Below are 8,964 nucleotides of genomic sequence, written 5' to 3'. Positions count from 1 at the left end.
ACCGACGTCATCAACAGGAATGCTGGGATACGCGGCCGCCATATTCATGACCCACCGCCGCTCCGTGCGCACTGGAGTGGTCGCGGTAGTGCCAGCTCGTGTTGTTTTCCGCGTGTGCGTAAGCGTTGCAGTCTCAGCATGGTCAACTGCGCCGTTGTGGGCTGCTTCAATCGCAGCGGACGTTACAGGGAGAAAGAAAAGGCCAACTAGCGCGAGGTTTTTCTCTCTGCCGAAAGTGATCGAAAACCAGTGCGAGCGAACCAAGACTCTGAGTGCGAAGCGCCGCAGCTTGTGGTTAGCACGCATAAAAGGTGCTAATTTCAACCACGAAAGCCCCAATGTGCGCGTCTGCGGTGTGCATTTCATAAAAGGTGAGCCCACTGTATGTATCTCCGTTTTATAGAAAAAAAGCCAACACGACTACGTGGAACGCTTTGAAAACAGCTTTGCGTCCGCAGGAGAACCGTCCAACCTGTTCGACGAGACAAATCCAGACTGGGCCCCGTCTCTCAGTCTCGGCCACGGGACCAGGCATGCTGATTCCGCGCGGCACGATCGCAGAGCAAAAAGACTCGCTCACAAGCGACGGGCCGATGTTGAAGCGACAGCAGTGGCATCGGAGGCGTCGCCGCGTGCCTGTCCCGATTCCCCACAGCCACCGCAAGCCGAGGAAGTCAGCGCCGATGAAAATGAGACAGGTCAGTAGGCATTTTTTTTTTCATAGTAATGCATGGTCATTTGTTTTTGCTTACGATGCATTCCAAGCCTTTGGTGTGTCGGTCCGCTTACCTAGTGCTTGTGATGCCTAGCCAGCATACAGTTTCGCTGGCTGCCACTCTAGTTTACGAGCTTATAAACTTTTTTTTATACAGGAATCGCTCTTCAAACCGACATGACCATGCAAGACATACAGGCACTGGAGCAGCATTCTGTAGTGCTGAATGAACATCTGTACACATTGCAGAAAGAGAAAGAGCAGCTCGAGGTGACTGAAGACTCACTGAAAAGTTGTGAAGCAAAGGTGCGACTGTACACTGGGATGCCAAACTTTGCTGTTTTATTTGCTGTGTTCGAAGCACTAGCAAGCTTCATTTCACACAATGTCAACAATAAGCTCACAAAATTTCAAGAATTCGTTCTGTTCATGATGAAGCTAAAAGTAAATCTGCAAAACGCTGACCTTGCATTTCGGTTCAATATTTCAGAGGCTACAGTATCGCGCATTTTCGACAAGTGGCTGCACGTGGCGTACTGCAGACTTAAAGATGAAATAATCTGCCCACACGAGATGCTTTGCAAAAGACAATGCCACAGGCATTCTACGACTCGTTTGGTGCGAATGTAGCAGTCATCATCGATTGCTTCGAAATCAAGATAGAAAGGCTATCATCGTATCTTCCAAGATGTGAAACATGGTCCCAGTATAAAGGTAGCAATACAGCCAAGTTCCTGATTGGGATTGCTCCACAAGGTGTTGTTACATATATATCCGAAGGTTGGGGAGGCAGGGCAAGTGACAAACATATCACCGAACACTGTGGGTTTTTGGACAACTTGGTGCCTGGAGACGTTGTACTCGCAGACAGGGGTTTTAACATCAGCGAAAGCGTTGGTTTCTACTGTGCAAAGCTTCACGTGCCAGCGTTTACCAGGGAAAGAAACAACTTTCAGCAGAAGATGTGCAGAGCACAAGAAAGCTCGCAAATGTGCGAATACACGTGGAAATAGTAATAGGACTCATTAGGAATAAGTTTATTTTTCTGAAGTCTATCGTGCCAATCGATTACGTTGTGTGCCGGCCAGGAGATGAAGTCGCACCACTCGACAAAATTGTAACTGTGTGTTGTGTGCTATCTAACTTGTGTGCATCAATTGTTACTGCACCAAAGGACGCCACTGGACAGCAGGCTTCAGCCTCAGTGGATGAGTGATTGTGAATCCTGCTTCAGCATGTCTGAATAAAGCACTGGACAGCAGGCTTCGGCCTCAGTGGATACGTGATTGTGAGTCCTGCTCCTGCATGTCATTGTCATTTCTCAACGCCAGATTTCAGCGTGTCCCATATGGGCCACGTGTGTTCCAGCCTCAAGACGCACTTCCAAGGTTGAAACATGAGGCAGCTGTCCAAGTTGTGTACAGGTTGCTTAGCCTTTGGGTCCTTTGCACTCTGGACAAAACCACAGTGTAGTTTTTGGTGCTCGCTTGAGTGCCACGCATGAAAAGTGGAACCATTTGTAGTGGCAGGATGCGTTGTCGCAAGCAACCATCTTTCCAGTTTCTGGTCCACGGCAAAAACAGTAGACATCACTGGGAGAGTTTACCACTGGACCAGCATGCTGCCTGGTGAAGTAGGTGCTGAAAAGCTCGGGCAGGATTGCATGAATGAAGATTTTTCTTCCAGCAGCCAGAATTTCCTCACAAAAGTGCCTGTCTTTCTGTATTCTCTCCACGTGCAACAAATTAGGTGTCCACACCACGAAGTCGCACCACTGAACATCACATACAGCCATTTGTGTGTGCACTTGGTAGAAATATCCGTGTTGTCGCCGTAGCTGGACTACACCATTGACAATTTCCAGGCAGGAACCTGCAGTAGCCATCTCTGTAACGTCCTTCACTTCCCTGAGCGAAAATGGGCACTTAAGTTCAACAACACCCTTCCCACAGCATGCGCAACAAACAAGACCGTCTGGTGTTACTCCAACAAACGGATATCTTGTACTCAGGTGCAGCCCCGACTTGGAGCACTTGAACATGTCGTGCTTCTCGGCTTCACTGGTTTGGTATGCCCTGAAGGCACAGGGCTCATTTTTCACTTCCCATGTGATGGCAGGCGTCTTCAGCGACTGCTTTTCAGGATAGCATATCAGTTTTAGCAGTGATATGCTAGGGTTATCAATGCTTGTGTGGCACACCCTTTTCATTACAGAAGCAGTCACCCTGCCCGCTCGGTACAAAAACCAATTAGACGAGCGGCTCTGTTGCCTTGTCAAAGCTTCAACGGCCTTTACGGTCTCTTCACTTATAATTATTGATGGCATGACATCATTGGCTTTCTTAACCAAAACGTCCAAATCATGCGCCAACATTTCTTCGGAGTAGAGGTTTCTCAAACGGGCATCATGCATCGGTACAGGATTTTGAAAATGTCCATCAAATCCGGGGAGGACTGAAAAAATTAAAGGAACAATGCCGGCATCCTGAATTGAGCCGTAAAGCTTGGTACGCTCCTGCTCTGAAAGTGGCGGGACATGAGCCCGCTCCTTGACTGGACCTGCCTCAAAGAAATTGCTATCAAGCTGCCGCTTTTGTCCTTGAGTCGCTTATATTGTACTTTTTCGACATAAGCGGGCAGCCACATATTATCCTTCTGGGTGCAACTTTTTGACTTCATCACTTTGATGCCGGTCTCAACTGCAAACAAACAGGCTCCAACATGGGAGCATGCTTCCCCTGCTCCAGCCATACATGTGCAGTGCGCAGTGATCACAGCGCCATCCTTCTTGCACAAAATCCACACTTGGAGAGGTTTGTGCCCCAGCCTCTGTGAGTGGTTCACCTGCGAAGACAACGAGAAAAAACGTCGGCTTTACTGACCTATCGTTTCAAAATTGCTGCGGTTCAGTTGCACTTTGCCTAGGGATGTCGTCTTTGAACAAAACATTTGAGCCGTTTTTTTTTTCAGAGTTGCGGTGCACGAACTTGTCTGTCTGAACCTGCTCATTTGCAATGCCATTCAGACTGTGCAAAATGAAAACAAAGGCACATAATGGGAGCTGCAACTCGGTTCTTTTAATCTGTGGGAGACTGCGCTGCCCAGCTCGGACTTGGCTGTTCAACGCCGGTACCTCGAGCGAGCCACCGAGGTCATCACGAAGCAAAGTATTCTGATCACCTAGATTTGACCTCAAGTTCCGTTTTCCTGTTTGTTTTTTGGAACCGATAAGGTTTTTCCGCCTCCTTTCACGCTTTGCGGGCACTTCACGTGCTCGCGTACATACATAACCGAATTCGCGCTTCAGATGCGCCGCACAGAGCGCTTAGCGCAAACGGCGTACGGACCATTCGTCACAGCTTTGCTCATACAGATTAACAAGGTTTGCAATCATCAAATGAATTCGTAATGCTTACCTCGCCGAGCAGGACAACTTTGCCGTCCTGGAATTCCTTGGCAGAAAGGTGCTTCACCCAGCCGCTTGTAAAATAATTGTGGGACTCCAAAGCTTTGTACGCTTTCATGTTTTCCAAAGTCACAAAGTTCGCGGGGAAGCCACTCACATCGGCACTTGTGTCCACTCCGGGCCGCAGCGTGTATGGATCGATATCATCGCACAGTTTCAACTTGTCTTCGTAACGAAGGCGAATACTGCCGATGAGTTCAGAGTTCATGCGGCGCCATAGCAGGCACAAATCGAATGAAGAAGAGCTGTGAACGGTGCCGGTGCCACGAATTTGAAAGCATCCTCGGCAGCACAGCACTGAACGAAGACTGAGCGACTGGGTCACAAGCATGGTCGCCGAATCAACGAGCAGGCGGATGTGACGTCACGTGCAAGCCATGTATAGAAGGCTACGTAAGAAGGACTTCCGGCTTACCGGCTGGGGCGCGACTTCGGAGGTATCGGCGGCGAACGTTTGTATGCGCCGATAATGGCGGCCGGGTTTTCCCGTGCGCGCCGCATTCTTGGGGCAAAGCCGTTCCCTAACATTTGCTGGGGAAGGCGGTCAGAGCGCGCGTTTGCTGCGCTCGCTTCGCTGCTGGAACCAGAAGTCCAGCGGCAAGGCACAACGGGTCCCCGTGCGCTTGTCGCGGATGGTGACGAGAGCGTGCGGCCGCAACCGGTCACGACGCTGGCCGGATCCCGAAGACTGTCCGGTTCCGCAGAATTCCGCGTAACCTACGAGGTGGCGCCCCCGTCGCCGTTCTCTTTCCCCCATGAGGGAGACTTCCCTCCTCGCCCAGCCGGGGGCTGTCCGTCTCGACGGCCGACGATAAAGATGGGCCGCATCGAAATGGAGGGGGGAAACAGGTCCTCCACAATGCCTAAGGTGTAGAAGCTTTGACCAAGGCGGTCAACACTGCTTCTACCAATAATGCCATACACCCAACCAAAAGGGTGGTCTCGTTCTTCAAGAAAAACGAGTTGCGCTTGCTTCAGGCAGACAGGAAAGGAGGACTTGTCATACTACATGACAAAGTTTTCAAGGAGAAGGCGGGCCAAGCCATCGCAAAGAACTTCGTCTGTGTGAAACCTAGCGCTACAAGGATCAAGAGCAGTGCTGTTGCTTTGTGCAGTTACCTTGGACTGTCCAGGCTAGCTAGCTCATTAACTGCATGTAAAACGAAAGCGCTGTCCGTATTCTTCCCTGCAAAAACGCACAAGGACTCAATGCCGTATAGAACAATCGTTAGTGAGAAGGGATCATGGCAGTTCCTAATAAGCCAGTATTTACTGAAGCACCTCAATCCTTTAAACTTGAAGACCCTTTTTACACTAAGAACTCAACTGATGTAGTAGCCTTCTTCAATTCCAATGACCATATCAGCTACACCTTTTCTGTAGATGTCGAGGATTTGTTTTATTCATTACCGCATGAACAGTTGTTTGTAGCTGTCCGAGATTGCGTTGAAAGAAGTAGGATAATAGGCTTTCAAAACTCAGCTGGGGCATCAGCAGATGGCTTCATGTCTTTGCTCGAATTTTATTTGAAAGCCACCTTCATATCTTTTATAGACAACTTTTCATTCAACGACAAGGAATTTTTTTGGTTGTTGTGTCGCCCCTGTTTTTAGTAACATATTTTATCCGCCATTGACCGCTTCCTAAATGACGAGTTTGCAAATCTGGGGGTAGACAAGTCTTTTAGATATGTTGACCATTTTTTTATTGTTTTATCCAAGCAAACAACATTGCTCCTCACTGATTCAGTGAGTAGAATTTTAACTGTCTTAATCTGGTCTCAGAGATGGTCGATGGTTCTCAATCCATCAAAGTGCAGAATTATGTCCATCTCCCGCCAGTCTAACCCTTCTGTAACGTTAGATTACAAGATAACTGGAGTTTCATTAGAGAACGTTTCATCTTATAAGTACCTGGGTGTTCACATCACTAACAACTTAAGCTGGCGCATGGACATAGAATATGTTATTAACAGTGCAAACCATACCCTTGGTAACACACGCAGAAATTTCTATCAGTGTCCATCCCATTTGAAGTTACTTTTACATGAAACACTAATACGGCCAAAGCTAGAATACGCATCATCAGATGGGACCCCGCACAACACACCTTAATCGATGCTATAGAAGCCGTTCAGAATCGGACAGCTAGGTTCAGCCTTTCCAAATATTCTTGCACGGCTAGTGTTTCCTCAATGAAATCTAAACTTGGTCTGAATAATCTCCCAGTTCGCAGAAATTTTTCACGCTTTAGTCTTTTCCACACCATTTTCCTTCATAACGAAACACTTAAACAGGAATTTTTTTCTGCTATTCCATCATACGTAACATCACGTGTTGATCATCCGCATAAAGTTGCCATCCCAGCCTGTAAAACGAATGTGCTTTTTAATTCTTTCTTACCGAAGACTAGCACTCAGTGGAACCACCTTCCACCCCATATCGCATGCATTGAAGACGCATCATCCTTCAAGCCACTTATCACCAAGTATGTCATTGAACAAGCATCTGAATAGTTTTTTGCTTTGTCTGCCTTTTGCCTGTACTTTTGATATGTATTTTCTTTCCTTTTTTCACCCAACCCATCTAAACGCACTGCGGGCCCTGAGGGTATTGTAATAAATAAATAAATAAATAAAAAAGACAGTATGGGTGAGGATTGACCTTTACACATGAACTTCCTTCTAATTGGTCGTTGCAGTTTTTGGATATTAACCTTAACTTCGGATTACAACATGCCGGCTGGCACTACGCGCCACGAGCAAAGAAAGAGCTACTGCTGTATGATTCCGCGCATTCGAAGGTAGTATAGAGAGCAATTGCAAGCTCGTGCCTAGAATCTGCTCTTACCAAGTCATGCCCACATGCAATGCATGTCAGCTTTAATAGCCAAATTGAAAGGCAGCTTTCAGTCGGTTTCCCCTGCGACGTCATCTCGTCATCACCAGAATCTTCTTAGGAAGATTCAAGGTAGAAGAGATCAAGGTAGTGCGAATTAGCCGCTGCCAAAAATGAAGCTCGTGGTGGTGCCATATATAGACAAAGTGGCGCACAATGTAAAAAAAGTGGCCAAGAGGCATGGTGTCCCTGTCATATTGCCTGCCCCACAGAAACTCGCAGGCTTCTGCCCGATAACCAGTAACCAAGGAGCTAGGGGCAGTGGATGCGGCATAAAACATGCTTAAACGTTTGTCAAATGTGCCACGGGCGTGGTTTATGAAATCCCGCTCAAGTGTGGAGGCGCCTACGTGGGACAAACAGGCCGTTGCGTGAATGAACGCGGCGGGAACATGCCCGATCAATTCAAAATAAAGAAGGAGCGAATCTGGCCTGCAATGGATGCGAGCCTCTGCTTAAGAAGATAAAAATTCTAGGAAAAAGTAAAAACAAAACAGCGCGTGAGCTTTTGGAGGCTTACCACATAAAAGAAAACGGCGTTAAATGTATAAGGGACACTTCTGTCAAATTGTACAAGAAGAAGAATTTTCTGCGCACATGTTGATAAGGAGATGACTGGCTTTACCCCCTCCCTCTCTCTCATTCCCCTTGTTCTTTTTGCGGTGATTCTGCATATATAAGGCATCTTCACACAAAGGAACTCAGTTGACAGTTTGCGCTCTTTCCGTCTTCTTGGCCTTTTCCTGTATTTTCCTCTTCTGAATGCGCAACGTGGTTCTTCAAAAGGCCGACTGCTTTACCGCAAAAGCTAATGTCCCGGCGGTCGCTTCCAGAGTAGGGCCCTGCCCTGTAGCCGGAGACCTGCCATCACTAGCTGTACAGTTTCTTTTACCCTACGTATGAAGGGCAGCAGACGCTCGTGGCATCTTTGAGAACTTCGACGCATTCCAGGTTTTTCCGTCGTCGAGGCGGAAAGACGACGGTCCCTTTTTGCTGATCACTTTTCTTGGGCAACTGAATTCCAGGTCAGCTTTAAAGGAAATTGTGGGTTTCTTGACTCGGACGAGGTCGCCCACATCCACCCTGGTTTCTCTAGCGGCCCCCCGAGCGTCGGTGTATCTTTTACTGTAATCTTGTTTTTGCTTCACCCGATGGCGTAGGTGGCCGAGTTCCGAACCAGTGTCAGAAAAAAAATGACTGATGGGTGCCCGACTACATCCAGCCGAGTTCTTGGCAACCGTCTCTGCAGGAGAAGGGCTGGGGCACTTGCAGTTGTGGCGTGTGGCGTGCAACGGTAGACGCCCAGGTATTCTGTTATCTTCTGGCGCATGGGTCGCTGCTCCAGTGTAGCTACTTGAACGAAGCTTTTAAAAATTCTGTTCAAGAGCTCTACTTGGCCATTTGCTTGTGGGTAGTACATGGATGAATGTCTCAAGTAGATACCGCGATCTCTTAGAAAAGCTTCAAATTCCAGAGATGAAACTGTGGCCCGGTATCGCGAACAATTTCTTCCGGGTACCGTTCGCGCGCGAACACCGACAGCAAGAAGTTTGTTACCGTGCGGGTCGTGGTTTCGCTGCAACAGTGTACTTCGGGCCGTTTTGAATAGTAATCGACCAGCGTGATTGCTTATCTGCAATCGCGAGGCGCTCTCTCAAATGGACCGACAATGTCCATTCCCAGCTTCAGCCTCGGTTGGTCTGGTAACGGGATTCGTTCTCATGGTGTAGCCTTGCACTTGGTGCTCTTGTCCGCGGTCTGGCATATGCCGCACATCTGGATCACTAGTTCGACTTGCCTGTCCCTGCCTAGCCACCAAAATTTTTTTCGCAGCCGTGCTTTCTTTCGCGCCACTCCGGGATGAGCTTCGTGAGCAGCGGCAATGA

This window comes from Amblyomma americanum, chromosome 9, assembly GCF_052857255.1.
Source record: "Amblyomma americanum isolate KBUSLIRL-KWMA chromosome 9, ASM5285725v1, whole genome shotgun sequence".
In the NCBI taxonomy this organism is placed as follows: Eukaryota; Metazoa; Arthropoda; class Arachnida; order Ixodida; family Ixodidae; genus Amblyomma; species Amblyomma americanum.
Note: the sequence above shows the minus strand (reverse complement) of the source record.